Genomic DNA, 27331 nt, shown 5'->3' with positions numbered 1-27331 from the left:
CTGATAACCAGGATGAAATCGACAAGCTAGCGGTCTGATCTGAATTTAAAATTCATATGAAAGTAATTTGTCAAACATTTTAACATTTGGTGAAATAAATAAATGTAATACTTATATTTCACAATGTTATTCATTATACCTTTGGATCATTTTCTCCCAAGCGGAGACTTCAGTCTGCCATTAATTCAGAGGTTTTGGGAATTTTCGCTTTGTCGCAATACATGTGATAGAATTCCCAGCGAAGGGAACAACAAAGTATCCTCCCATGTGTTTAGTGAAAGTGGGTATCTTTAACGGTGTTATCTCAGGGGAGAGATAATAGGGCAGTCATCCACCTCTCACAGCTAAACGAAGCCAGCCAGGTTCTGTAAACAAAGGAACAAATGACAATGAATCATGTGGCATATATGGTGTTCCATGTTTAATAATCAGTATTGATTACTGTTACTTTACAGAAGTAGGAACAACTGCTGGAGGCGAGGTAGGGGCAGTCTGGACTCAAAGGAACAGTTCACTTCACGGTCCCTCTCTATTCTTCTCTGTTGTATTCCCTTAGAATAAATTGCACTTACCCAACTCTTTTTTTCCCCTATACTGTCTGAACGAGGTACTGTATACAGTAGTGTAACCTTGGCTGCCTTGCAGTCACAGAGCGCATTAGCCTTGGGGGCTTACTGCTCTGATAAAAAAAATATATAATCTGTGTTTTGTGTTTGCATTTTGATGTTTCTGTGTGTGAGAGGAGAGAGAGGGTTTTACCGACTAGTGCGCCACGTGTGCTGGTTATATGAACCACAACCACACCAAGGGGAATTGAACTACGCTCTAAAACAATAACATCACTGCGTTGAACAGAGATGAAGAGCACGGAAGCAAAGACTTAAATCATAAGTGACCTCTGACCTGTATTGTGGCGTGCTGCAAAGGGTATTAGGCAAAGAGGAGCTGGTGGGTAATGGGAAATGAACAGTGCTGGGGGTTATTCTGAATAAGAACATGGAGTCTGTGACTCCTAGGTTTCTCTCTCTCGCTCACTTGCTCGCCTGAGGCCATAGCTGGGAGATTGAAAACCAGTGGGAATTGTTTGATTGGCGCACACACACTTCCATGGTGATCTGAGAACATAGAGAAAAATACAATACAAGTTTAAGATACAGCATCTCAGTTCAGTCTGACTTATATACAGTCGTGGCCAAAAGTTTTGAGAATGACACAAATATACATTTCCACAAGGTTTGCTGCTTCAGTGTCTTTAGATATTTTTGTCAGATGTTACTATGGAATACTCAAGTATAATAGCAAGCATTTCATACGTGTCAAAGGCTTTTATTGACAATTACATGAAGTTGATGCAAAGAGTCAATACTTGCAGTGTTGACCCTTCTTTTTCAAGACCTCTGCATTCCGCCCTGGCATGCTGTCAATTAACTTCTGGGCCACATCCTGACTGATGGCAGCCCATTCTTGCATAATCAATGCTTGGAGTTTGTCAGAATTTGTGAGTTTTTGTTTGTCCATCCACCTCTTGAGGATTGACCACAAGATCTCAATGGGATTAAGGTCTGGGAAGTTTCCTGGCCATGGACCCAAAATATCAATGTTTTGTTACCCGAGCCACTTAGTTATCACTTTTGCCATTTGGCAAGTTGCTCCATCATGCAGGAAAAGGCATTGTTCGTCACCAAACTGTTCCTGGATGGTTGGGAGAAGTTGCTCTCGGAGGATATGTTGGTACCATTCTTTATTCATGACTGTGTTCTTAGGCAAAATTGTGAGTGAGCCCTCTCCCTTGGCTGAGAAGCAACCCCACCAATGAGTGGTCTCAGGATGCTTTACTGTTGGCATGACACAGGACTGATGGTAGCGCTCACCTTGTCTTCTCCGGACAAGCTTTTTCCCGGATGCCCCAAACAATCGGAAAGGGGATTCATCAGAGAAAATGACTCAGCAATCCAATCCCTGTACCTTTTGCAGAATATCAGTCTGTTCGTGATGTTTTTCCTGGAGAGAAGTAGCTTCTTTGCTGCCCTTCTTGACACCAGGCCATCCTCCAAAAGTCTTTGCCTCACTGTGCATGTAGATGCACTCACACCTGCCTGCTACCATTCCTGAGCAAGCTCTGTACTGGTGGTGCCCCGATCCCGCAGCTGAATCAACTTTAGGAGACGGTCCAGGCGCTTGCTGGACTTTCTTGGGCGCTCAGAAGCCTTCTTCACAACAAATGAACCGCTCTCCTCGAAGTTCTTGATGATCCGATAAATGGTTGATTTAGGTGCAATCTTAATGGCAGCAATATCCTTGCCTGTGCAAAGCAATGATGACGGTACGTGTTTCCTTGCAGGTAACCACGGCTGACAGAGGAAGAACAATGATTCCAAGCACCACCATCCCTTTGAAGCTTCCAGTCTGTTATTCGAACTCAATCAGCATGACAGAGTGATCTCTAGCCTTGTCCTCGTCAACACTCACACCTGTGTCAATGAGAGAATCACTGACATGATGTCAGCTGGTCCTTTTGTGGCAGGGCTGAAATGCAGTGAAATGTTTTTTGGGGATTCAGTTCATTTGCATGGCATAGAGGGACTTTGCAATTAATTGCAATTCATCTGATCACTCTTCATAACATTCTGGAGTATATGCAAATTGCCATCATACAAGCTGAGGCAGCAGACTTTGTGAAAATTAATATTTGTGTAATTCTCAAAACTTTTTTCCACGACTGTACAGTACAAATCTCAACTGAGAATGTATACATGAGGATGTTTCCAAAACGATTGATTGGAAATTCATCAATTGATTCCTACTCCAGTAGACAGAATAGTCCAGAATAAGTTATTATGTGTGAACCCTTGGCAACAATATTGTTCATGCTCACTTTCAGACCGCCATAATTGCACTATTAAGATATCAACGCTTAGTAAAAGCCTGCATTCCACACCCAGCACAATAAAGTACTAAAATAAATATACTGCTGGAAATATTGTGAGGCAAAATGACCCACTCATTAAACAGATGGATGTGAATGGACTCATCACATGGTGACAGTGGGAAACTTCAATACCCCACAGAAACCAGGCACATGTTATATAATTATTAGCACTGGACTAAAGTGCAAACAACCAAAATGTGCATGATCATCATAGTGTTCAGAGACAAAAAATCCTCCCCCCCATAGATGTGTTTTTATATACATCAGCGACACACCTTTACAATTTCTGGCCTGTGTTGAAAACTCCATGGTGCGTCTCCTCATCCCAGCCCTCCTCAGCCTGGTGACTCACACAGATGGCCCTTCTCAGGGACCCCCTCCCTGGGTACTCCCCCGCAGGTGTTAGGGTTCTGCCCTTCTCCCATTGGAACCCCTCCATCATTAAATAATTACCTTTCTAGTCTGCCCTAATTCTTTCTTACCATCATTCCCTTCTCTTTCATGATGACACTACCCCCCTGTCTCTCTCAACATCTCACCATAAACACCTGTGTACAATAACATAAAATATAGAACAATACTACAGTAGTATGCAACAGTGTGTAATTAAATGTGTCCAGTAGGCATATGTTCCTTTTTCAGAGTGAGGGAATTTTAAAGGAAAAGTTCAATGGAATAAGGAGGGAAAAGAAATTGGGAGATATTAGGAATTCATCTTGACATTTCATGTCAATCCGTCTGTAATCGTGTCTCCGCAGAACCATAAGAAAGAGAGAGAGAGAGAGAGCTGCTCTGTACTGCTCTGTAAAGGAAGATCTTTTGGAAAGTTCAGCAAGGATTAATTTGGCACAACGCAGGGAAGAGATGGTAGCAGGCAAGGATAAAAAAAGAAAAAAACGTTTCTTTGTGAGAGTAATTGCTCTCAGCCGTTCTACTGTGCAAACTGCTAGAGATTATAGGATTTATTCTGAGAAACGATTTGGAGCTTTTCTGCTCAACACACACATCTGAAGATGACTCTGCTGTATAAATCCGTAAATGCATAAATACAGAGTGACTACTATACTCTTTATTGCCTAAGACAGCAGAACAGGAGATAAATAATTGTCACAATAGTATGTGTCAAACTGGTAGGCCAACATGACAGTTTACAGTAGCGCCAAAAATATTGGGACAGTGACAATTTTTTTTGTTTGGTTTGGATTTGAAATAACACCGTAAAAACGGTAAAAAATATCACAGCACTTTCTGTGTGTAGTGCCCCCATTTTTGGGGACCAAAAGTATTGAGAAAAATTCAGTTATACAGTATGTGTATTAAATATCATACCCTTAAGACATGCTAATCTCTCACCATTACAATAACAGGGGAGGTTATACTTTTTATTGCGGGGGGGGGGGGGGGGGGGGATTTGTGAGTCTAACTTTTTCACTCATCACTATTCATGATTCATTCAGGATTGTCCGAAATCATGGTAGCATCCACAGTCAAGTAGAGGTGTTTAGAAGCATATTCAATTCGTATTAACAATGAAACTCCAAACTGACACAATATATTATTTGCCATTAATTTATACTGGGCACAAAATAATCTGAAACACAATGAAAATAAAAAAATGCATACAACAAATTTGTAGAGTCACATGCTTTATGTAGTCATTGTGTGCTAGGAATATGGGACCAAATATTAATCTTTTGAATACTTTAATAGACATATAAGTACATTTGCCCCAATAATTTGGTTCCCTAAAATGTGGGGACTATGTACAAAAAGTGCTGTAATTTCTAAACAGTTCAACCGAAAATTAATTAATGCTGACAGTCGGCACTTTAACCTCATAGTCAAATCCAATGTGCTGGAGTAGAGCACTAAAACAACACAACATGTGTCACTGTCCCAATACTTTTGTAGCTCAATGTGTATTAATGTTGTATGGAAATGTGTTGTTGAAGGAATTTGATTCCTCTGTTTTAATTCCCAATCAAAATGAAACACTCTGTCAATGCATAAGGGTTTGTAAGACCCTTATTTTATAAGAATGGACAGAGCCCCGGTCTTAAAAGTCAAGTAACAGCCTTTAATCAAGAGAGTACTGAGTTCATACACATTTTACCACAGGTTATAAACTGAAAATGACGTCAGCGTTTTCTAAATGTTCCGTCTCTTCTTGACACTGGTAGAAAGGCCCTATAGTTCTCAAGCCTTCCCTCCTCACCTAGAGCCAAGGTCAGTCAGTGTAGATAAGCATTCTAGACAGTCTGGAGATAGTTCATTCATTTGTACAAAGGAACAGACCGTCATTGTTCTAACTTTTGCCCACGTTCACACACACACATTATTTTCAGTACTGGGATCAAGAATGAAAACTCGTACATGTATAGTAACATAATAGTATTCGGATTAGTCAGTCCTGATTGAAATGTATACATATTTAGTCATCATTGATAAAAAATTCCCTTAACAGTGTACAAAACATCATGAACACCTGGTCTTTCCATGACATATACTGACCAGGTGAAAGCTATGATCCCTTATTGATGTCACTTGTTAAATCCACTAGATCAAGTGAAGGAGACAGGTTAAACAAGGATGTTTAAGCCTTGAGACAATTTAAGAATAGGATTGTGTATGTGTGCCATTCAGAGTGTGAATGGGCAAGATAAAATATTTAAGTGCCTTTGAACGGGGTATGGTAGTAGGTGCCAGGTGCATCGGTTTGTGTCAAGAACTTCAACGCTGCTGGATTTTTCACACTCAACAGTTTCAAGTGTGTATCAAGAATCGTCCACCACCCTAAGGACTTCCAGCCAACTTAACACAACTGTAGGAATTCTTGTAGTCAACATGGGCCAGCATCCATGTGGAACGCGTTTGAGATTGTGTAGAGTCCATGCCCCGCCCAATTTAGGCTGTTCTGAGGGCAAAAGGGGGAGGAGGGGTGCAACTCAATATTAGCAAAGTGTTCTTATTGTTTTGTGCACTCAGTGTATTCTATAGTAATTCATGTAGTTTTTTTGTGGATTGTAGTATCCTGTGGTATTAACTATAGTGTTTTTGTTTTATAAACTTTGTCATAAAAATTGAGGCTGTACGGAAAACAGTATAGTCTATACTTGGCATGCATTTATGGGTGTCACAAATTGAGACATGGGGGAGGGGAATGGGCAGGGTAAATGCAAATTGAATGCTGTAGTATTTACTATAGTTAAAAAAGTGTAGTGTTTTTGCTGACTGTTGTAGTTTTACAGATATTACTGTATTATTTACTACTGTGTTTCTTTTGCGGATAATACTGTTTTCAACACCTAGTTCTTGACAGTTCTTGAAACCCTGTTCAAAGGCACTTAAATATTTTGTCTTGCCCATTCACTCTCTGAATGGCGAACATACACAATCCATGTCTCAAAAAATCCTTATTTAACCTTAATCTACACTGATTTAAAGTGGCCTTAATAAGTGGGATCATAGGGATAATTGTTTTCACCTGGATTCACCTGGTCAGTCTATGTCGTGGAACGAGCAGGTGTTCGTAATATTTAGTACAGTGTATACTACAGTTTTCTTTTACAAAAGTATTTATACTACAGTTAACTGTAAATGCTACAGTATAATACACTATATTACATTAAATACTACAGTAAATACTACAGTATTCACTGTAGTCTTTCTGTCGAGATTAGTCCGCAATAACACGATAGTGGGTTCTGACTTCTATACTTGAAAATATTAAATATCCTTATTCATGTCACTGAGGGAGAGAGGTGAATTTAGAATGTTTATATTCCATTAGGATATGTTATTGTTTGCCATCAGCGATCATATCGGAGGAGAAGAGCCAGTCTGTTACAAGTCAACATGACAGCCATGAGTTGGGCAGTAGTGAGGAATTTGGGCAGAGGTCAGGTAGCAAGAGAGGTGTATTGGCTGTTCAAATGTGTAAGGAGGGGGCTCAGCATAGGATAAAGGATTAAATACCAGTACTTGTGTGAATGTTTTTTTGTCTGTTCAGCAGTCCAACCCTTTGAGTGAATGAACTTTGTTTGAGCTTTTATAGTATTTACCCTGTTATTTAGAACCTAACAATAGTATACTATAGTAGTTTTTGTGTCCTTGTGCATGTGTGAGCTGCATATGTGAGCCTTCTATCAAGCCCAGATCTACTACTCATCACACCTCCAATTTGAGAAAACCACCCTGCTGCCTTAAGGCTGAATGACTGGTCATGTCCTATTGTGCACTCTCAAAAAAAAGGGTTCCTAAAGGATTTTTCGGCTGTCCCCATAGGATAACTCTTTTTTTGGTTCCAGGTAACACTTTTTGGTTCCATGTAGAACCCTCTGTGTAAAGGGTTCTACATGGAACCAGGACCAGCCCCCAGGGCCTCCAGGCCAGTGGCCCAGGAAGAAAGGCTGTCCTGTGACTCCTCTGTTCGTCCCGGTGCCCTCTCGAGACCAGGGAGCGCAGATTTCATGGTGGGTATGGAGCTAGGAGGTCGACCAGGTTAGCAAACAGACATTTCCCTCCAATTTCATGGTGCATTTTCCAGGAGGAAGTGATGGGGATCCAGTTTAAATCCTTATCATTGCGATCCATGAATCAGAGTGCTTTCTGGTCTACATGTGCTCTCTCTCTGTCTTTCTCTCTCACTCTCTCTGTCTGGGCACACACCAAAGCTTTCACACACCACTCTCCATGGTTCAGTGAGAGTGATCCTCCCTCTCACCACACACACTCTCATTGATACAAACCGTCTCTTCAGATACACACACCAACCAGATGTTTCACACAAAGCTAAGGGGAAGAGCCTTTAGGAGGTTGGAGTGAAGGATGGAGGATGGTTGAAGAATGGTTTGACTCGCCGCAATTTGTTTTCTCTCACTTCCACTAAGATTTATGACCATATTGTTGTCAATGACAGTCACAGCTTCCTCCCTGGAATTAGCGCCGGGCCTCATGGGTGAAAGAAATGAGAGAAGAGAAAGGTTCCTCAACCTAAAACAGGTGAATCAGAATCAGCCTCGCCTCGCCAGGCTGACTGACTGGCTGGATGGAGTGGGGAGAGAAGAGAGAGTGGGACAGATTGAGAGAGATAGAGATAAGGGGGAGGGTTATGGAGGGGGAGTTAAGATCAGCCTCACCCTGCACAACTGAAGAAAAAAATACCCCACACAGCTCACACGGATGGAAAGCATCAGCTTTTCATATCAACACACTTTCACCAAGAGAGCCTGGGTCTGTGGAAATGCCTTACAGGTTAAAGAGAACGGACTGAGTTCACTAATCAAATCAACTGGCGATTGATTGGTTGTGAGTCGTGACTTCAGAGTCTGCTGTTGATAATAGAACTAGAAACCATTGAGCGTTAAACATTTTTTTTATAGAGCATTATGCGGAATGTGTTGGGAAGGAAAGGGGGCATTAAACATTCAGCATAGCTGTTAGAGTATGAGTAATGATAGGACCACGCTGGAGCATGGACAGCTTTACAGTCATGCGTTAAGATTGACTGCCTGAGGGGACTGTATGACACACTATGACAGATAGAGTGGACATAATAAAGTCCTGTTATGTACATACTGTAAGACCAAGATTTAAGACCAGGATGAAATCAATTTGATTTATGTGGATATTTTCACTTCTCTGTCACTTGAGACAACTGTATATGATTCACTATTCGTCATTGTTTTCTAGTCAGTGATGCCACTCATTTCACTGCTAACTGGGACCTAAGTTGTGCTGTCACTGGCTGAAACAGGATAAAACATCACAGGCCAGGGGGTGTTTAGTGTGATAGCACTGGGATAGAAAGTGTATGCTTCAGAAATGCACCCTATTCCCTATATAGCACACTACTTTTGCCAAGAGCCTTATAAGCCTTATTTAAAAGTAGTGCACTATAAAAGGGAATAGGGTGTCATTTGGTACCCTAGCAATGAGTGTTGAACTAACACCCAGGTGGATCCTATAAGATTCTGTTTGGTTTAGTGATACTGTGCTCCATCAAAAGCAGTGCTGGGGAAAACTCTTTGGTGTACAGAGCAAGGTTCATTCAGAAGGGAGTCTTTAGCGTTTCCTCTATGGGGTTTAATGCAAGGTCCTATAAGGTGAGGATAAGAGCTATACTGAGCGCCAGGGAGATTTTACACAGTTTGACTCCTCTGACTTGATTCACTTGGTTCTCACCCTGAGAGAGAGAGGACATGAAGAGAAAGAGAGAGAGAGAAGGAAAGAGAGAGAGAGAGAGACAGAGTTACATGGAGAAAGACAGACTGAGATGACAGGGAGAAAGAGAGACTGAGATGACAGGGAGAAAGAGAGACTGAGCGAGAGAGAGAGAGACAGAAAGAGGGAACGAAAGAGTCAAAGAAACCAAAAGAGTTACAATATATCTGAGAAAGAGCGAGACAGAGAGGAGAGAGTTACAGTTACTTCATACCTCTATCCAAACTGAGGTGAATACTACCTCTCTCCTCAAACACAGAACATCACCTTTCCCTTCAGAACAGTTGGATTCTTTCAACATGTCTCCCCTTTCACCCAGGAGAAGATTTTACCAAACAACTTCTGGCAGATTCCTGTAGAAATATAAACTGGGCCAGTGCCAGCTTTACTAAAAACCTGCTGGTTCCCTGAGAGTGAGTTGAACTTCATAAATTTGACTATAGTCTTTATGGCTGTCTGAATCATTACCTTTCCCATTAGACTGCTGGCCAGCCACGTCACGTGACAGCTCTGAGCCAACATTATAGTGTTACATTATCAGCCAGAGCAGTGGTTCCCAAATGTTTTATAGTCCCGTACAACTTCAAACAATCAACCTCCAGCTGCATACCCCCTCTAGCACCATTGTCAGTGCATTCTCAAATGCTGTTTTTTGGCATCATTGTAAGCCTGCTACAGACACACTATATGATACATTTATTAAACATGAGAATGAGTGTGAGTTTTTGTCACAACCCGGCTCGTGGGAAGTGACAAAGAGCTCTTATAGGACCAGTGCAGAAATAATAATATAATAATAATCAATAATTGTGCTTTTTATTTAACCATCTTTCATATAAAACCTTATTTGTTTATCAAATATTGTGAAAAACTCACCACAGTCTGCAATGTTGGGTTGTATTGGAGAGAGTCTCAGTCTTAACCCTTGTGTAGTATTAACATTCTGTATCCTCCCGTTGTCCTAAGGGTAAAAAATGACCCGCATTCACTAAACCCCTAAAATAAAGCAGTTTCATTGAATTTGAACCCCCCCCAAACATTTGCACGAAGAAACATGTCATTCATCACAAACTTTGTGAATATCTGGGTTTTACATCTTCACAATGCAGGAAGACTGCATTTAATCAGAGGACACCATTAGTTTTTATTACAACACACCTGCCATAATTGTTTTCTTTACTAAAGTAGAGGTTTATTAGTATTATTATTTCTAAAGGTACTGCATAGGTGTAACAATTTTTTTTAGCAAGAGATAGCACTTGTATAGCCTAAGAAAGTAGCAGAAATGTGCAGAAAGCAAACAATAACAGTCTTGAACTATTTTGGCAACAAAGTGATATATTCTTATATAGTGTACAATGAGGAATTCAACTACAAAATACTAGTCTTCTCCCATTTTTTTTTTACCTTTGCCCCCACCCACAATGTGTATAAACAATAACAATAAATAGGAATAAGATAATCGATACGAAACAAAAACATGAAGAACATAAATTATGCAAGTTATGCAAGTGTGTGTGCATGGACTTTGCAGATGTATTTCTCACATGTGCAGCACATAGTATTTGTTTTACAGTCCTTCTTTGGGGGGCAGAATTGGCATCTCCTCCTCTTGCCTGCCCCAGCTGCAGCCTCAGGTGGATCAGGACAAGATTCAGCCCCTTTAACAGCTTTCACAAATGCTGCAGAGGCTTCTGTGCAGGGAAGGCACTCCCTTCTTTGAATGTGTGGGGTTACAAGTGCCTTTCCCAGCTGCTCGAGGAACACACTCCTATTTTCTGCTTAATAGGCATCCAGGTAGGGTTGATCTTGTTCCATATCACGAAGGCATTGTATGAGAACACATTAATGATGGTATGAAAGATGACCAGGGGCCAGCCGGCAGTCATACACTGTAAGTTCCGATCACCTTGTCCAGGTTGTCCACACAGCCTTTGTTGTGGTAGTAGTCCAGGATGATGGCTGGCTTCCTGTCCTTACGATCACTGATCTCAGCCATTTTGTGCAGTGTGCTCAGGAGGACCGCATTCTTCTTCCTCTTTGGGGGGTAAGAAACTAGAGTAGTGGTGGGGGTGACTTTGATGAGGCCCCTCTCCCCCTTGTTGCGAGGAGTGCAGGGTGGAGCTCAGGGTTGTTATTTCTAACTGTGCCAACCATGGTGATCTTCCTCTTCAGGAGCAGCTGGCTGAGTTCAATCAGTAGCACACAATCTCAATTTCTCATTGTGGGCGGGTGTGTAGTATATGATTTAGGGGGTTTTCTCTGAGGTTAAACATAGTGGTGGGTCATTGTTTTACCCTTAAGACTATCAGAACCAAGGAAAGACCCAGATGCAGACTGTCGAAGTAATAATGTTTATTGTAAGAACAGGGGCAGTCAAAGACAGGTCAAGGCAGTCAGGGGTCGATAATCCAGAGTATGGGAGCAAAGGTACAGGACTGCAGGCAGGCTCAGGGTAGGCAGAGGTCGGTAATCCAGAGGGGGCAGAGGTACAGATCGGCAGGCAGGGTCAGGGACAGGCAGAGTGGTCAGGCAGGCGGGCTCAGAGTCTGGACAGGAAAGGGTCAAAACCAGGAGGGCAAGTAAAGAGAAACGGGGAAAAAGCAGGATCTGAGAACACAAAACGCGGTTTGACTCGAATAAACAAGACGAACTGGCACAGACAGACAGAAAACACGGGTATAAATACATGGGATAATGGGGAATTTGGGTGACACCTGGAGGGGGGTGGAGACAATCACAAGGACAGATGAAACAGATCAGGGCGTGACAAAGACAACACAAGGTTTAAATCATTTTCCACACAGTCTGTGCCTGTATTTAGTTGTCATGTTCGTGAGGGCCAAGAATCCACTCTCACATTGGTACGTGGTTGCAAAGGGCATCAGTGTCTTAACAGCGAGACTTACTCGACAGGGAGGATACTCTGAGAGCAGTCCAATCCAAATATGTCAGTGGCTTCTGATTAAATTACATTTTCACAGAACCGCTTATTGAAATTTTGATGAGGCTCTCTTGTTCAGATATCGGTAAATGGACTGGAGGCAGGGTATGAAAGGGATAACGAATCCAGTTGTTTGTGTCATTCGTTTCGGAAAAGTACCTGCATAATTACTCACCCAACTCACCCAGGTGCTTCGCAATATCACATTTGACATTGTCCATAAGCTTGAGTTCATATGCACACAAAATATCATACAAGGATGGAAAAACCTGTGTGTTGTCCTTGTTAATGCAGACAGAGAAGAGCTCCAACGTCTTAATCATAGCCTCAATTTTGTCCCGCATATTGAATATATTTGTAGAGTCCTTGTAAATCTAGATTCAAATCATTCAGGTGAGAAAAAACTTCACCCAGATATGCCAGTCATGTGAGAAACCCGTCATCATGCAAGCGGTCAGACAAGTAACAATTATGGTCAGTAAAGACAACTTTAAGCTCATCTCTCAATTCAAAAAAATATGTCAATACTTTGCCCCTTGATAACCAGTGCACTTCTGTATGTTGTAAAAGCATTACATGGTCGCTGCCCATATCATTGCATAGTGCAGAAAATATATAAGAGTTCAGGGGCCTTGCTTAAATAAAGTTAACCATTTCCGCTGTAGTGTCCAAAAAGTATTTCAAGCTGTCAGGCATTCTTTTGGCAGCAAGAGCCTCTTGTTGGATGCTGCATTGTACTCAAGTGGCGTCGGGAGAAACGGATTGTGTGTGCGTTACCACTCTACTATGTCTCCCTGTCATGGCTTTTGTGCCATCAGTACATATACCAACACACCTTGACCACCTAAGTCAATTTGATGTCACAAAGCTGTTCAATACTTTACAAATTCCATCTCCTGTTGTCCTGGTTTCCAGTGTTTTGCAGAAGAGGACGTCTTCCTTAGTTGACCCCCCATAAACGTAACGAACATATACCAGGAGCTGTGCCAGGCCCGCCATGTCTGTTGACTCATCCGGCTGTAAAGCATATAATTCACTGGCTTGGATGCAAAGCAGTAATTATTTAAAAACATCTCATGCCATGTCACTGATGTGTCATGAAACTGTTGTTTGATGAAGACATTGACAGAATAGCTTTTTGGGCCTTTTCCCCCAAGCATTGTCCCAGCCATATCCGCGGCAGCAGGAGTAATTACCTCCTGCACAATAGTATGGGGCTTAACTGTCCTAGCCACTCGGTAGCTCACCATATAAGATGCCTCTAGCCCCTTCATATTAATGGTATCTGTTGCTTTATACATGTCTTACTACTCAAAAGTCGTCTTAATTCCCTCTTCAAAAACTCCCTTGTTTTGTTTCTAAATGTCTGCGCAAGAGTGAAGGTTTCATGGAGTTTTGCACATATAACACACGGTGGCTGAGGAAAGGCACTAATCCCAATATAAGTGAACCCCAAATCAATGTGGTTCTCATCATATTGGCACCTCTTCGATGGTCCAACGTCCCTGTCTGTTGTTCGGTACTTTCTCAGGTAAGGGGGCAGTAGCACTTCGGCTGCATCAGATTCACATCTGTCAGTGTCCATGCTAGCTGGGCTAACAGCAAATGTAGAATTACTGATGCTAGCATTGGATGTGCTCGTGGAAGCAGAACATTATGTCATTGACAGGTGCAGGTGTCGTACTGCTGGTAGTATAATTTGATATGTACAGTACAGAGGCAGAGGCTACATACAGAATTGCACAGTGCTTATTACATTAGTCATAAGTTAAACACCATAGATAGTACCTAATTACCGGTTATAAGAGATGAGGAGTAACAGTCAAAAAAATACAATGTGCAGGATTATTCTTATTTCTCTCATGATTAAAACAATAGCCTTGTGGTGTGGAAAACAATGCAATCAAGGTGTCATGAAGACAGGTGACACAAACAAGGATCTTAACATAATATTTGTTTTACACCCCCCCCCCCCCCAAACAACACTCAGTATCACAGAAGAAAGCAGAGAGGAGCAGTATGTAAGCAATTTCCCTTTTTTGAGAAGCGCTATTTACCCCTTATTGAGAAGCATATAAAACTATTGGGGGAGAGAGAGCGAGACACAGACACAGACAGACAGAGACACAGAGTAAAATACAACCCCTCCTCTCACTGGGATGAATATGGGAGTATGGAAATGCCAAATGTGTCTTTACTCCAGCCCTGTTCTGTTCCAGTGGCCCAATGTAATACTTCTGAGGAAGCAGGTGAATAAATCATTAGTAGGGTTAATCTACCCTTACGGACTCCCTCCCTCCCTCCCTCCCACCTCTCCTTCCTCTCCTATTCAATACCACTTATCTCCTATTGCCGTTTCATTGACTCCAAGTGTTGCAACCTCTGCCAAGGTATATTCAAAGACGTGGGAGGTTTCACATTACAGGCACTGTTAACAGATACTTACGCACGCACACAAACACACGCACGTACACACACCCACACACACACACTTCTCACCCATGCACAAACAGATGAAAACAAAGCAGACATTCACACTGTGACGCTATAGTGGAGCGTTGTAGTGGACAGCATGTGGTTTCCCGGTAACCACCTTGATGAAACATTCCTTGTGAAGCATCAGGGATTTGGGTCAGGACATACCGATTACAGACTAGATTTAGTTACAATCCCTCAGTCAAGGCCAAGGCCAAACAGCCAGGGAGAAACACCATGGCACACACACCCTCCTGCTCAACCTCTAACCCCTCCACCACCCCCTCTACATCTGTCTCCATCTAGACAACACACAGATACATGCACAAGCAACATGAATTAATAACCCAACCCTGAACCTGTTTAAGCTGATGAATCCCCCAGACGACTGGAGTTCACCGTTAAATGAGATCTAAAGGTTTATCTCTGGTGAGGAGAAGAGGAGAAGGAAAGAGGGGAAGAACAACAAAAGATGAGAAGAACAAAAACAAGGGGAGTGAGATGATGTGCTTGTGAGAGAGAGGAATGGAGGGAGAGAGAGGGGTAGAGTGAGAGGGAGAGAGAAAGAGAGCATTTAATAAAGACATGTATAGTACAATGGGAATGAGAGGGCTACTTACACTGTTGGGAAGAAATCACAGCAGTGATTGAATGAGGGTATGTGGCATGAGCTGAGGTGTTCAGAGGCTTGACTTTAGTGCAGGATAGGATTTGACTGGAAAGACACAAAACAATAACACAACACACTACACAGTTAGACAAAAGAGCTAAGAATGAGTTAGTCCAAGCAAGGAGTAAAATCATTGATGTGTAATAGTGTGATTATGGTTGTGTGTGTGATTGACTCTACATACAGTAATGAGAGAACATTGATAAGGAAACATTCAATGTGCCAGTGGATGAGCGAGCACATGATACGTGGTTTCAGTTCATGTCAGGAGAGAGTTGACAATGGTAGTGGAGTGGAGTGGTCATCACCTCTTAATCAGGGAACAGGAGGGGACTTAGCTGTAAATACAAATAGCAGATACATTCCATTACAGCTGCGCCATTGTAGTTTAAACAACAAGTTTCTCCATGAAGTAAAACACAGATGGGCGAGATGCGCAGTGCATCTCGCCCATTTGAAACATCAAAGTAGCCAAAGAAACGTTACTGAATAAAGCCCTGATCATCCACATACCTGACCATAACTGACAACTGCAAGCGGACTGGTGGCACCATAGGTCCCAGAGTGGTGGAGGGGGCATATCTGTTAATCTAACCAGGATAACTCTGGACCCTATAAGGTATGACAGTGATTAATCACTTGTAAAAAGGTTTTATAAGGGCTATGATGGGACCGTTTTTTCCAAATCAGGTCACATGGTTAAAAAAACAACTCCTAGCCCTGGGGGTGGGGGTGGGGGTGGGGGGGGGGGGGGGGGGGGGTGAAAACCCTGTCAAACTGCAGCAACCTTATACTTGTTCATATGAATTATATTTAGACTAGATTAGGAGGGGGGTTTCCTCTACCCAAACACAGAGACAACTGATAGACTATAGAACTCACTGGGTTGAGCTAGCTTCATGCATGTTTGCATCATGCAGGCCTGTACAACTGTAGGCCTTAATTAAAATTAACTCACATCTGTCATCACTAATATGTTGATTGATTAATTCCAGTTAATCATTTTGGATTGAAAACGTATAGGCAGCCTAGCCAGCCCAATTTCGAATATAAACCACATTTGATCACATTCACATTTTCTCCTGACACACAAATGGAATATAAATACATAACGCTACCAATTAGTTTACCCTGACCGGATGGACAGTGCACATAGGCCGTATGCATCTGCTCTTATTAGTAGCCTACAGTTGATCAGACTGAAAAATTGTTTGTTTTCATCCTATACCGCATGTCAGATCTCTAATATTTAGGCGTAGCCTAGGCTGCTGCATTTATGGGAATGAGTTTTTGCTTGTGTCTTTCCAGAGTGATTATGTGTTATTTGCATTTATTATGAATCCCCATTAGCTACTGCCAAAACAGCAGGTACTCCTCCTGGGGTCCAGCAAAATTAAGCCAGTATACATTAACTGTTATCATCAATGGTAAATAAATACCAGAGGAAAGTGGAAAGCCTACTTGAGCGCGCATGAAAAAAATTGCTGCGTCAACCTCTCTTTAATCAAACTTTTAATGGATGATGCACAGAAGCTATTGAATTGATTTCAACATCCCAGAAAAAGACCGTTAAAAGTAGACAGTACAAAGTGTCATATGTTCAGCCAGGAAAGCACTGAAACATGCAATTACTGCTGCTAGCTCCTTGTAGTTGCACTTGTTGGCTGAACTTTGCCTCCTGTCGTGTCCTCTAAAAGCCCATTCTTGCATCCCCAAAAACGCAGTGGTGTTGATAAGTCGCTTGAGAACATCCCTGTTTCTTCTTAATTTCTCGTTGTGTTGCACAATTTCAATATGCAGACCTTCGTCATGATCGATGCAGCTTTTTCCTAGAAGCTTGAATCTGATGTGGGCATTTATATGCACCCTGCTTTTTTGGGGGGCGTTTAGCTGAACGATCAATGTTCTTCAGGTCACTGTACCCCTCTTTCACCCAAGGCTGACTTTCCAAACAGCAGGCAAGGCCAGTAATACAGGCGGCTTGATGAAAAGCTTCATCCTTCTGTTAAATTTTAACAAGCTATAATTTTGATACCAATTGGTATTGAACACCCTTACCTTTTCATCCTTCTTCATATAACTGATCTCACGCAGAGGTCGACCTTCGGTTTTAATTAGCACCTTTTCCATGTACCCCAGAGATTGGAAGGGGTTCTTCAACAAAAAGTCAACTAAATTTGCGTTGGCGGCAAAAACTGCACACTTAAGCAGGTAGCTAGCAAGCTACTGCTACTTGCTACTGAAGTTAGTGCAATTTATTTCAATTTGCCTTAAAAAAAAAGTTATAAAACCAATAAAATAATTTACCTCCTACGTCTCCTGCAATTTGAATAAATTAATTTGAATTCAATAATATCCCCCCCAAAAAACTTTTCAATATCTATCCAATAATGTCACCATCTCACCAAGCTTCTCAACACATAGAGCCCCCCCCCCCCCCCAATTACTGTATGCTCTGCTAAACAACCCCATTACAACACACCAGGTTATTTCTCTGATCCTAAACCTATGATTGGATAGACAACATGTCAGTTCATACTGGAGAGGGGTGCACATCTGGCGGTACGGGCTTTATGTTGGTACTGGGGCTGCGACAGCAGCTTGGGGCAGGGCTGGGGCCTGGACAAGGGTTGGGGTTAGGAACGGGTGTTGGGGTTAGGAACGGGTGTATGTTATCGTAGCCGGTACTGTTACTGGAGACCTCCTCCTGTGGTGGCGGTAGCCTCATCTTGGCCTCAGACTGCTCCCTGCATCTCTGCTCCTGCCTCAGCTGCTTCTGGGTCTCCAGCGTTAAAGCCACTGGCCCCACCATGCAGGTAGCCGTTCCTGGAGTCCTGGTAGTTGGAGTACCGCGGGCTCTACAACCTCCACACAAACCTGCATCTTTCATCCATTTATCTTCTTTTGGAGATTTGACAGGCACATTTACAGGCACATTTACCACATACACAGTAATGGCAGACCTTGCTGCTGTGTGATCCGCCTCAGTCTTCTGACAGCATCTGACTGACTTGATGCATGCAACCCCCACCCCCAACCACTGCACATACAGACACGAACACACACACACACACACACACACACACACACACACACACACCCCACTCCCTAAATAATGTCTAAAAGCCGTCATTGAGAGATGTCTCCTCTTTAGCTAACGTGTATGTGCCTGGCACCCTTCTCCATTATTAGGATCCATTAAGGAAGCGATGTGATATGCAATGGAAGACATGTGACAGTGGTATCATCCCCAGTTGCACCATATTCTCTAAATAGTGCACTACTTTTGACCAGGGCCCATTTACTATAAGTCCGGGTGCAAAGAAAGAGAGAGATCCCATTCACACCTCACTGACCTCACGTGTTTTAAAAGGGTTTTAGAGTTCTCATCACACAGAACAGAAAGGATGGAGCAGGGAGCTGGGAGCCATGGAATGACATGCTTTTAGACTAGTGACACACAGCTCACAGTTGTGCCTGGATCCTTCCCAAATGGCACCCTATTCCAGGGCCCATAATGCTCTATGTAGGGAATAGGGTGCAATTTGAGACGCAGACCCTGGCTACCTGGCCTGTTTCTTATCTGAAGAACTGTCACTGGATGGTAGGGTGCGGGTGAGTCGTTGAGTAAAGTGCAAGCTGTTGGATAGCACATGTGTAGATGATCTACAGCCTCAGTAACATTTCAACTAACCACAGTGGATTTGGAAGGTATTCAGACCCCTTGACTGTTACACATTTTGTTACGTTACAGCCTTATTCTAAAATGATTTTTTTTAAATCTTCATTCATCTACACATAATACCCCATAATGATCATCCACCAAGACTCTTCCTAGAGCTGGCCGCCCGGCCAAACTGAGCAATCAGGGGAGAAGGGCCTTGGTCTGGGAAGTGACAAAGAATCCGATGGTCACTCTGACAGAGCTCCAGAATTCCTCTGTGGAGACGAGAGAACCTTCCAGAAGGTCAACCAACTTCACCATTCAGGGCTTTACGGTAGAGTGGCCAGACGGAAGTCAATCCTCAGTAAAAGGCACATGACAGCCCGTGTGTAGTTTGCCAAAAGACACCTAAAGGACTCTCAGACCATGAGAAACAAGATTATCTGGTCTAATGAAACAATGAACTATTTTTCCTGAATGCTAAGCGTCACGTCTGGAGGAAACCTGGCACCATCCCAACAGTCAAGCATGGTGGTGGCAGCATCATGCTGTGGGGATGTTTTTCAGTGGCAGGGAATGGGAGACTGGTCAGGATCAAGGGAAAGATGAATGGAGCAAAGTACAGAGAGATCATTGATGAAAGCCTGCTCCAGAGCGCTCAGGATATCAGACTGGGGTGAAGGTTCACCTTCCAATAGGTCAACGACCCTAAGCACACAGCCAAGACAAAGCAGGAGTGGCTTCGAGTCAAGTCTCAATGTCCTTAAGTGGCCCAGCCAGAGCCCGGACTTGAAGCGATCAAACATCTCTGGAGAGACCTGAAAATATCTGTACAGTGACACTCCCCATCCAACCTGACAGAGCTGGAGAGGATCTGCGGAGAAGAATGGGAGAAACACCCCATATACAGGTGTGCCAAGCTTGTAGCGTCATACCCAAGAAGACTCGGGCTGTAATCGTTGTTGAAGGTGTTTCAACAAAGTACTGAATAAAGGGTCTGAATACTTATGTAAATTTGATGTATCAGTTTTTTATTTGTAATACATTTGCAAACATTTCTAAGAACATGTTCTTGCTTTTTCATTATGGGGTATTGTGTAGGTATTGATTAGGAAAATGTGGAAAAAGTCAAGGGGTCTGAATACTTTCCGAATGCACTGTATCCACTAACCCCAGCCCTAACCTTAACCTTTATCCTAACCCTAAACTTATCCCTTACCCTAACCCTTAGCAAGACATTGTTTATCAACAGATAGTTTGTTGATTGTATGATAGAGCATCTACAGATGGACTTTCCGCAAATAAAGTGTGACCCCAGCTGCTGATAAAAACTGTACAAAGCAGTCCTATTTTAGACTGTCAGTCTTGGACAAAACATTCCTATTGAAGCTTGGCAAATCAGACTTTTTGCAATCTCCAAATTAAGTTTAAAAGGGATTCATGACACACAAGGTTCAGTGACATTTTGTTGTGGTCAGTAAAATGAAATGGCTGATAAATATCTTGTCATCGGGATAGTGAAAAAGGAATATTTGCATGGAGCTGGTCTGGTCAGCCTCCCATTGATATGAACTGAGTTCCTCATGGTGCTGTTTCAAAACTCTTCCATATCATACCACACAATACAGCCACATAGTCATGTCACACATCTGCATTCATTTTGGACAATGACAACAGCAGAAAAAGAAGATAGACATAATTCTCTATTGTCTTCCTTCCTTGAGTCTATTCTCCCCTTCTACTCTTACGGCCATCCCTCTATCCCTCCCTCTCCCTTCATCTGCTCTTCTCTGTCTGATTTAACGTTGTATCCCCTTGTAAATTAGAATGACAAATGACAAAAGGTGGCCCCTGTGCTCTCTTTCTGGCTGAGGCAAAAGGATGAGCTGAAACACATGGCAGTTCTCAGACACTGTGAATCTCTGTCTGTGTGTGTGTACGTGTGTGCATTCATCCATGAATGTATGTGTGCAAGGTAATCAAAGCCTGGGCAGATGTTGGGACAGACTGCAGAAAGAGTCTTATCAGATACACAGGCTCTGAGAGAGAGAACAGATTCACACGTTGCCTCAACAACAGTTACAGCTTGCTTAGAACCTTGTGATGCTTTATTTAGAACTCAGCGACCTGTATTTCCCATATGTTTTACAGTGCTGATGACGTAAATTGGGGTTTGAAATGGGGACAACATTCAATCAACTGGACAGAATCATTAGTTAAGGAAAATGATTTCATAGGAATGCAATCATGACTGATAAGTGGTATTGCTCTCTGTATCTCCTACTATTCTCCAAGAAATGTAATGAAAAGCATTCTTTACATTCTTTACGTAGGGCAATTGAAGAAAAATATATGTCATCATGAAAGACGTGGGCTACATTTAGAAGGACAGAATGGCCGACTGCCGTGTCTGTGAGTTTCTGCAACTGCAGCTGGTACAGATCAGGGTTGATCAAAATGGAAACACACCACACACACACACACACAAACAGTGAGGGACAGAGACAAACACTGAAATACATGTACCTTGCGGTTGCAATGCCAGGGGCCCATGGGTATATTGTACAAACAAATAACATAAAAACTTGTCTTTCAGGAGTTGTTTTGGATTACATGTGGAATGTGAGAGTTTCTATGTGTTTGTGTGTTTGGCAGCATCACACTGGCCACTAAACAAAGCTTATCCTGCCTGCTACTTACTCCAGCTAAGCACCATTCTGACTGGCTATCACTCTGTCTGGCCTAGCTAATCCTGTTCCAATAACAAGAGTTCATTAGAGAAACGTCCGACCCTCCGATCCTCACATCCGAGACGACCACTAAGCCTATCAGTAATGAGATAGTATGGATTCTCAGGAATGACTTCCCTGGCTTCCCTGTTTTAAAGGTCCTGGGAAGAAACACATTTACTTCCCTGTGTTTTATATATACACAGTACCAGTCAAAATTTTGGGCACACCTACTTATTCAAGGGTTTCTTTATTTTTACTATTTTCTATATTGTAAAATAAGAGTGAAGGCATCAAAACTATGAAAAAACACGTGGAGTCATGTACTAACCAAAAAAGTGTTCAACAAATCAAAATATACTTTATATTTGAGATTCTTCAAATTAGCCACATTATGCCTTGATGACAGCTTTGCACACTCTTGGCATTCGCTTTACCTGTTGAGTGTAGGGGGCAGTATTTTGATGTTTGGATGAAAAACGTACCTGTAACGTCCGGGGTGTAGTGGGTGAGAAGTCAGGCACAGGAAGCAGAAAGTTCAGGGTAGTGCTATACTTTTTAATGCACAAAAACGGTGAACGTAAGCCAACCCAACGAAACACAGGGCGCACACCAAAACAAATGCCCCAAACACGGGGGACTTAAACAGTCCAGCAAATCTCACGAAAATGGGAAAACCGTAACTCACAGACGTGCACACAAGTACACCAAACAATCCCGCACAACCAGCAGGCAGGTAAATAAAGCCAGACTAATCAGCCTAACACAAACAGGTGATACCAATAAACAGAAAGGGGAAAAGGGATCAGTGGCAGCTAGTAGGCTGCTGACGACGACTGCCGAGTGCCACCCGAACAGGAAGGGGAGCCACCTTCGGTAGGAGTCGTGACAGTACCCAAATTAAACTGCCTATTTCTCAGGCCCAGAAGCTAGAATATGCATATAAACCTGAGGAAAATCCAACTAGGATTGACAACGTGGTTGGATTCACAGGAAGTTCATCTTTAAACATGTGTAAAATAGCATATTTTCTGAATTTTTATAATGAGTATTTCTGTATTTGAATTTGACGCTCTGCAATCTCACTGGATGTTGGCTAGGTGGGACGCTAGCATCCCACATACCCTAGGGAGGCTAAGAAGGCATTTTTGTTAATTTCTTTACCATTTTAATTGAAAACAATCACAGTCAGGTACTGTATTGTTACCCAGAAATAATTTGACATGGAGATAAAAAGGTCTGCACTGGACTTTTAAAGTCATACACAGGGAAGAGGGGAAGGGAGGATTGGAAGATTGTGGGTATTATGGGACTTGACTTCCTAATGAGGATCTGTGTGAATCCTGATATTTGCTACAATGATCCTACTCAGGGTCAAAGGTCATACAACCCCGAGATGACCCCGGCTGAATTATGCTATGAGATTATTGGAGAAATGCATATCAAAAGACATGGTCTGATGATTTCCCTCAGGAGAGAAGATCTTTCCCTAGAGAAACTATGTAGAACTCAGGTTAGGGGGAAGGAATAGTCATGTCAAATATAACTTATTTTTGTTTTAACTGAAATAACTATGAAAGAAACATATGGATTGGTCAATGTACAGTAGGTATAGCAAATAAATCCCACTGCTGCCACCAAAAGTCAAATAACATTTCTGTTTTAAACAACTGTGAAGGAAATTGGTCAACATGCCAATGCACATATTGATTGGTGCGTCTGTGTCTGCACCACAAATCCATAGTCATGGACAGGGACATGTATTAATCGACCCAAGAGTGACCGCCTAAGATCCCCATCTATGTTCGTAGCAGTGTGTTTATATGGGTGTTTTTTGAGTAGACCCATGCTTCCTATGACTGGTTCTAGAACTGGATGTCTCCAGAGACTAAGATAGCAATTTCTCTCTGGCCAATGAAGTCAGGATTCCACACATATGGGTCTGGTCTGTCATTGTTTAAAAGGGGCCATGTAGCAATTACCTAAAGAACACAATTTGATACAGAGAAAGCTAAATAAAGTTGAAGTCGGAAGTTTATGTACACTTAGGTTGGAGTCATTAAAACTCGTTTTTCGACCACTCCACACATTTCTTGTTAACAAACTATAGTTTTGGCAAGTCGGTTAGGACATAAACTTTGTGCATGACACAAGAAATGTTTCCAACAATTGTGTATAGACAGATTATTTCACTGCATCACAATTCCAGTGGGTCAGAAGTTTACATACACTAAGTGTGCCTTTAAACAGCTTGGAGAATTCCAGAAAATGATGTCATGGCTTTAGAAGATTCTGATAGGCTAATTGACATCAATTGGAGGTGTCCCTGTGAATGTATTTCAAGGCCTACCTTCAAACTCATTGCCTCTTTGCTTGATATCATGGGAAAAGCAAAATAAATCAGCCAATACAAAATAAAAAAAATGTAGACCCTCACAAGTCTGGTTCATTCTTGGGAGTAATTTCCAAATGCCTGAAGGTACCACATGCATCTGTACAACAACAGTACGCAAGTATAAACACAATGAGACCACGCTGCCATCATACCTTTTAGGAAGGAGACATGTTCTGTCTGCTAGAGATGAACGTACTTTGGTGCGAAAAGTGCAAATCAATCCCAGAACAGCAAAGGACCTTGTGAAGATGCTGGAGGATACAGGTACAAAAGTATCTATATCCACAGTAAAACGAGTCCTATAGTGACATAACCTGAAAGACCGCTCAGCAAGGAAGAAGCCACTGCTCCAAAACCGCCATAAAAAAGGCAGACTACGGTTTGCAACTGCACATGGGGACAAAGATTATACTTTTTGGAGAAATGTCCTCTGGTCTGATGAAACAAAAATAGAACTGTTTGGCCATAACGACCATTGTTATGTTTGGAGGAAAAAGGGGGACTTGCAAGCCGAACACCATCCCAACCGTGAAGCACGGGGAAGGCAGAATCATGTTGTGGGGGTGCATTGCTGCAGGACGGACTGGTGCACTTCACGAAATAGATGGCATCATGAGGGAGGAAAAATATGTAGATATATTGAAGCAACATCTCAAGACATCAGTCAGGAAGCTTGGTCACAAATGGGTCTTCCAAATTAACAATGACCCAAAGCATACTTCCAAAGTTGTGGCAAAATGGCTTAAGGACAACAAGTTAAGGTATTGGAGTGGCCATCACAAAGCCCTGACCTCAATCCTATAGAAAATGTGTGAGCAGAACTGCAAATGCGTGTGTAACCAAGGAGGCCTACAAACCTGACTCAGTTACACCAGCTCTGTCAGGAGGATTGGGCCAAAATTCACCCAACTTATTGTGGGAAGCTTGTGGAAGGCTACCTGAAACATTTGACCCAAGTTAAACAATGTAAAGGCAATGCTACCAAATACTAATTGAGTGTATGTAAATGTCTGACCCACTGGGAAAGTGATGAAAGAAATAAAAGCTGAAATAAAATCACTCTACTATTATGCTGACATTCCACATTCTTAAAATAAAGTGGTGATCCTAACTGACCTAAGACAGGGAATATTTACTAGGATTAAATGTCAGGAATTGTGAAAAACTGAGTTTAAATGTATTTGGCTAAGGTGTTTGTCACATTCTCCATGTTTAAAAAATATGTCATGATACAGTGGCTAACTTTGGCTTATTGCCTTCAGCACAGAAAATAGAGGGAGGAGGGGAGAAGAAAATAGTTTATAATGCAGGAAAGTGGAAATAAATCAGCTCAAACCAACAGTCAGTCAAAATGTATCAGTAGTTGCCCTCAGTTAAGATGAGCTTTTTTCTTAAAGTATGTAAAGCTTAAGATGAGGAAGCGTTCTATCATGCCAGCGTCCCTCCATCCGTTGGCTGTTTGATTTGCATTGACTGAGAGCGATTAGAAAAGTGTGTGATTTGAGAGGGTATGCAGTTCAATATTAAACTCATCACAGAGAGACAGCTGGGAAGGCAAACACTGATATCAAAGTGGGCTCGAGGGCTCCCAGATCATCACAGATACTGTAAGCTTTATTGACATTTCTGACAAATATGCAAAATATTTGAAAATGAGATGAAGTAATGCAGCTGCCGCTCGGAACCCTATAGTGACTGAAGCAGTGAAAGATGAAGGAGGAGGTTATGATTTTATTTTTTTATTTGTTATTTTACAGCTACTCGTTATTAGACTGAGGGTGGAAGAAAATGTTGATTACCATGTGACACTCGTTTTCCCTCTGGTCAACACTGACTAAAGACAAAAGTAGAGCATTTCTTGTGATTGTATTAAATGATTGCATTCAAAGCGTATACAATTGTATAGAGATAACATAAGTAAAGTGTGGATTTGAATGTTTGACTTTGTGGGTTTGAGCAAAATTCTGAGATAACAAGAAACACAGAAGATGTGAAAAGAGAAAGAGAGAGACATCGAGAAAGAGAGAGATATCGATAGCTTGTCTTACCATGGTAGGGAGCTGTACTGCCTTTGGGCCTGTGTGAATGAATCTTTTATCTCATCTTGTCTCTGTCTCTGCCTCTGCACCTATAACTCCACAGACACAGAGTGGCGTCCGGTTGGGGTGTACATCCCTGAGTTAACCTGAAACACACATCCCGTCACACATATTGCACATTTACACAATGATTAGAAATTCTGTATACACAGTGAAACCCTCAATTAAAGCCCAGTACAAATGCATTGTGTAGTTCTATTAACAAGACGAGTGTTTGAGGGATGCCAGGTTTCTCATGTGCATGGGGTTATTTGGAGGATGTTAGTGGATGGTTGTAGGTGTTAATGAAGCAAACGCCTGCCCCTCTGACCCTGCAGGAGACTCGCCTGTCATTAGTCTAGCCCACATGCCCTTGACCCAGAGTGGAGAGCCTTAATGGCACCACCACTATGTACATGCTTTAGCTGGTAGCTGGAGACCTTGACCACCAGATTCAGACGAGGATGTGGTTCTGTTGTGTGCAGTCATCAGAGTGGAATAATCACGGAATAATCATCATCACACACGCACAAGTACGTGCGCGCACGCAGGCACTCACGCACCCAGCACTAAACCCATCACTAACAAACTCGCGGATTTAAAAAACACGACAAGCCTATTAGCAGTAGAGCCATGTAAGTGCATTCACCTTTGGAGGAGGTGTCAGAGGCACTGTTGACTTGAGTGTTTATTTATCTATAAAAGGCTTTGGCGGATACGCGGCTTATAGGGAATATGCTGTCAGTATAGGTACTGTATCATCAAGAGACTGTTGTATTGTGTATAAAATGTCTAATGTCTGCTGCAGTCTTCCACGTGGACAGCTGCAACAATAGCCAAACAGGCCAATTAGTCAGAAATCACACCAACCTCTCCCCAAGCTCAAGGAGGTAAGAACTAATGCTATTACACATGTGTCAATGGATTGAGCTCAATGTTTCAGTCTTCCCTGAAATAACAAATCTCCCTCCACTCAAAAACGCTTGAACACATAAACGAGTATCAGGTTAACTTCAAGGGAAATGTGAAATTATTTAATTGGGCCAAAAGCGAAGGACGAGAAAATAATTAGGTATGCAGAAAGAATTCAACTTTTAATGTAAATGCAAAAAGTGCTAGGTTCCTGAATTCAGGTTTCTTATTGTAGGACACTCAGGTCTCACTATAGTAGTGTATGTCTGTGTCACAAATGACACCCTATTTCCTACACAGTGTACCAATTTTG

At 42.2% G+C, this 27331-nt stretch overlaps 1 long non-coding RNA gene across 3 annotated transcripts in view; it reads right to left on the bottom strand.

Annotated features, from left to right (window-relative positions):
* Positions 1-737: 737 nt before the first annotated feature.
* Positions 738-27331, bottom strand: part of LOC149977451 (uncharacterized) — a 49783-nt gene continuing 23189 nt past the window's right edge. For 2 of the 3 annotated variants that reach the window (XR_016486668.1, XR_016486666.1), the window contains exons 3-7: positions 26077-26213; positions 15549-15578; positions 15191-15285; positions 10028-11700; positions 738-1115 (exon numbers count right to left, since the gene is read on the bottom strand). This is a non-coding gene — a long non-coding RNA (uncharacterized LOC149977451). The remainder of the gene's footprint in view (positions 1116-10027; positions 11701-15190; positions 15286-15548; positions 15579-26076; positions 26214-27331) is intronic. The other variant, XR_016486667.1, reaches the window with a different exon arrangement.

Source organism: Oncorhynchus mykiss, chromosome 15 (genome assembly GCF_057628025.1).
Source record: "Oncorhynchus mykiss isolate SJ-2025 chromosome 15, ASM5762802v1, whole genome shotgun sequence".
NCBI lineage: Eukaryota > Metazoa > Chordata > Actinopteri > Salmoniformes > Salmonidae > Oncorhynchus > Oncorhynchus mykiss.
Note: the sequence above shows the minus strand (reverse complement) of the source record. Positions and strands in the feature narration are given on the sequence as shown.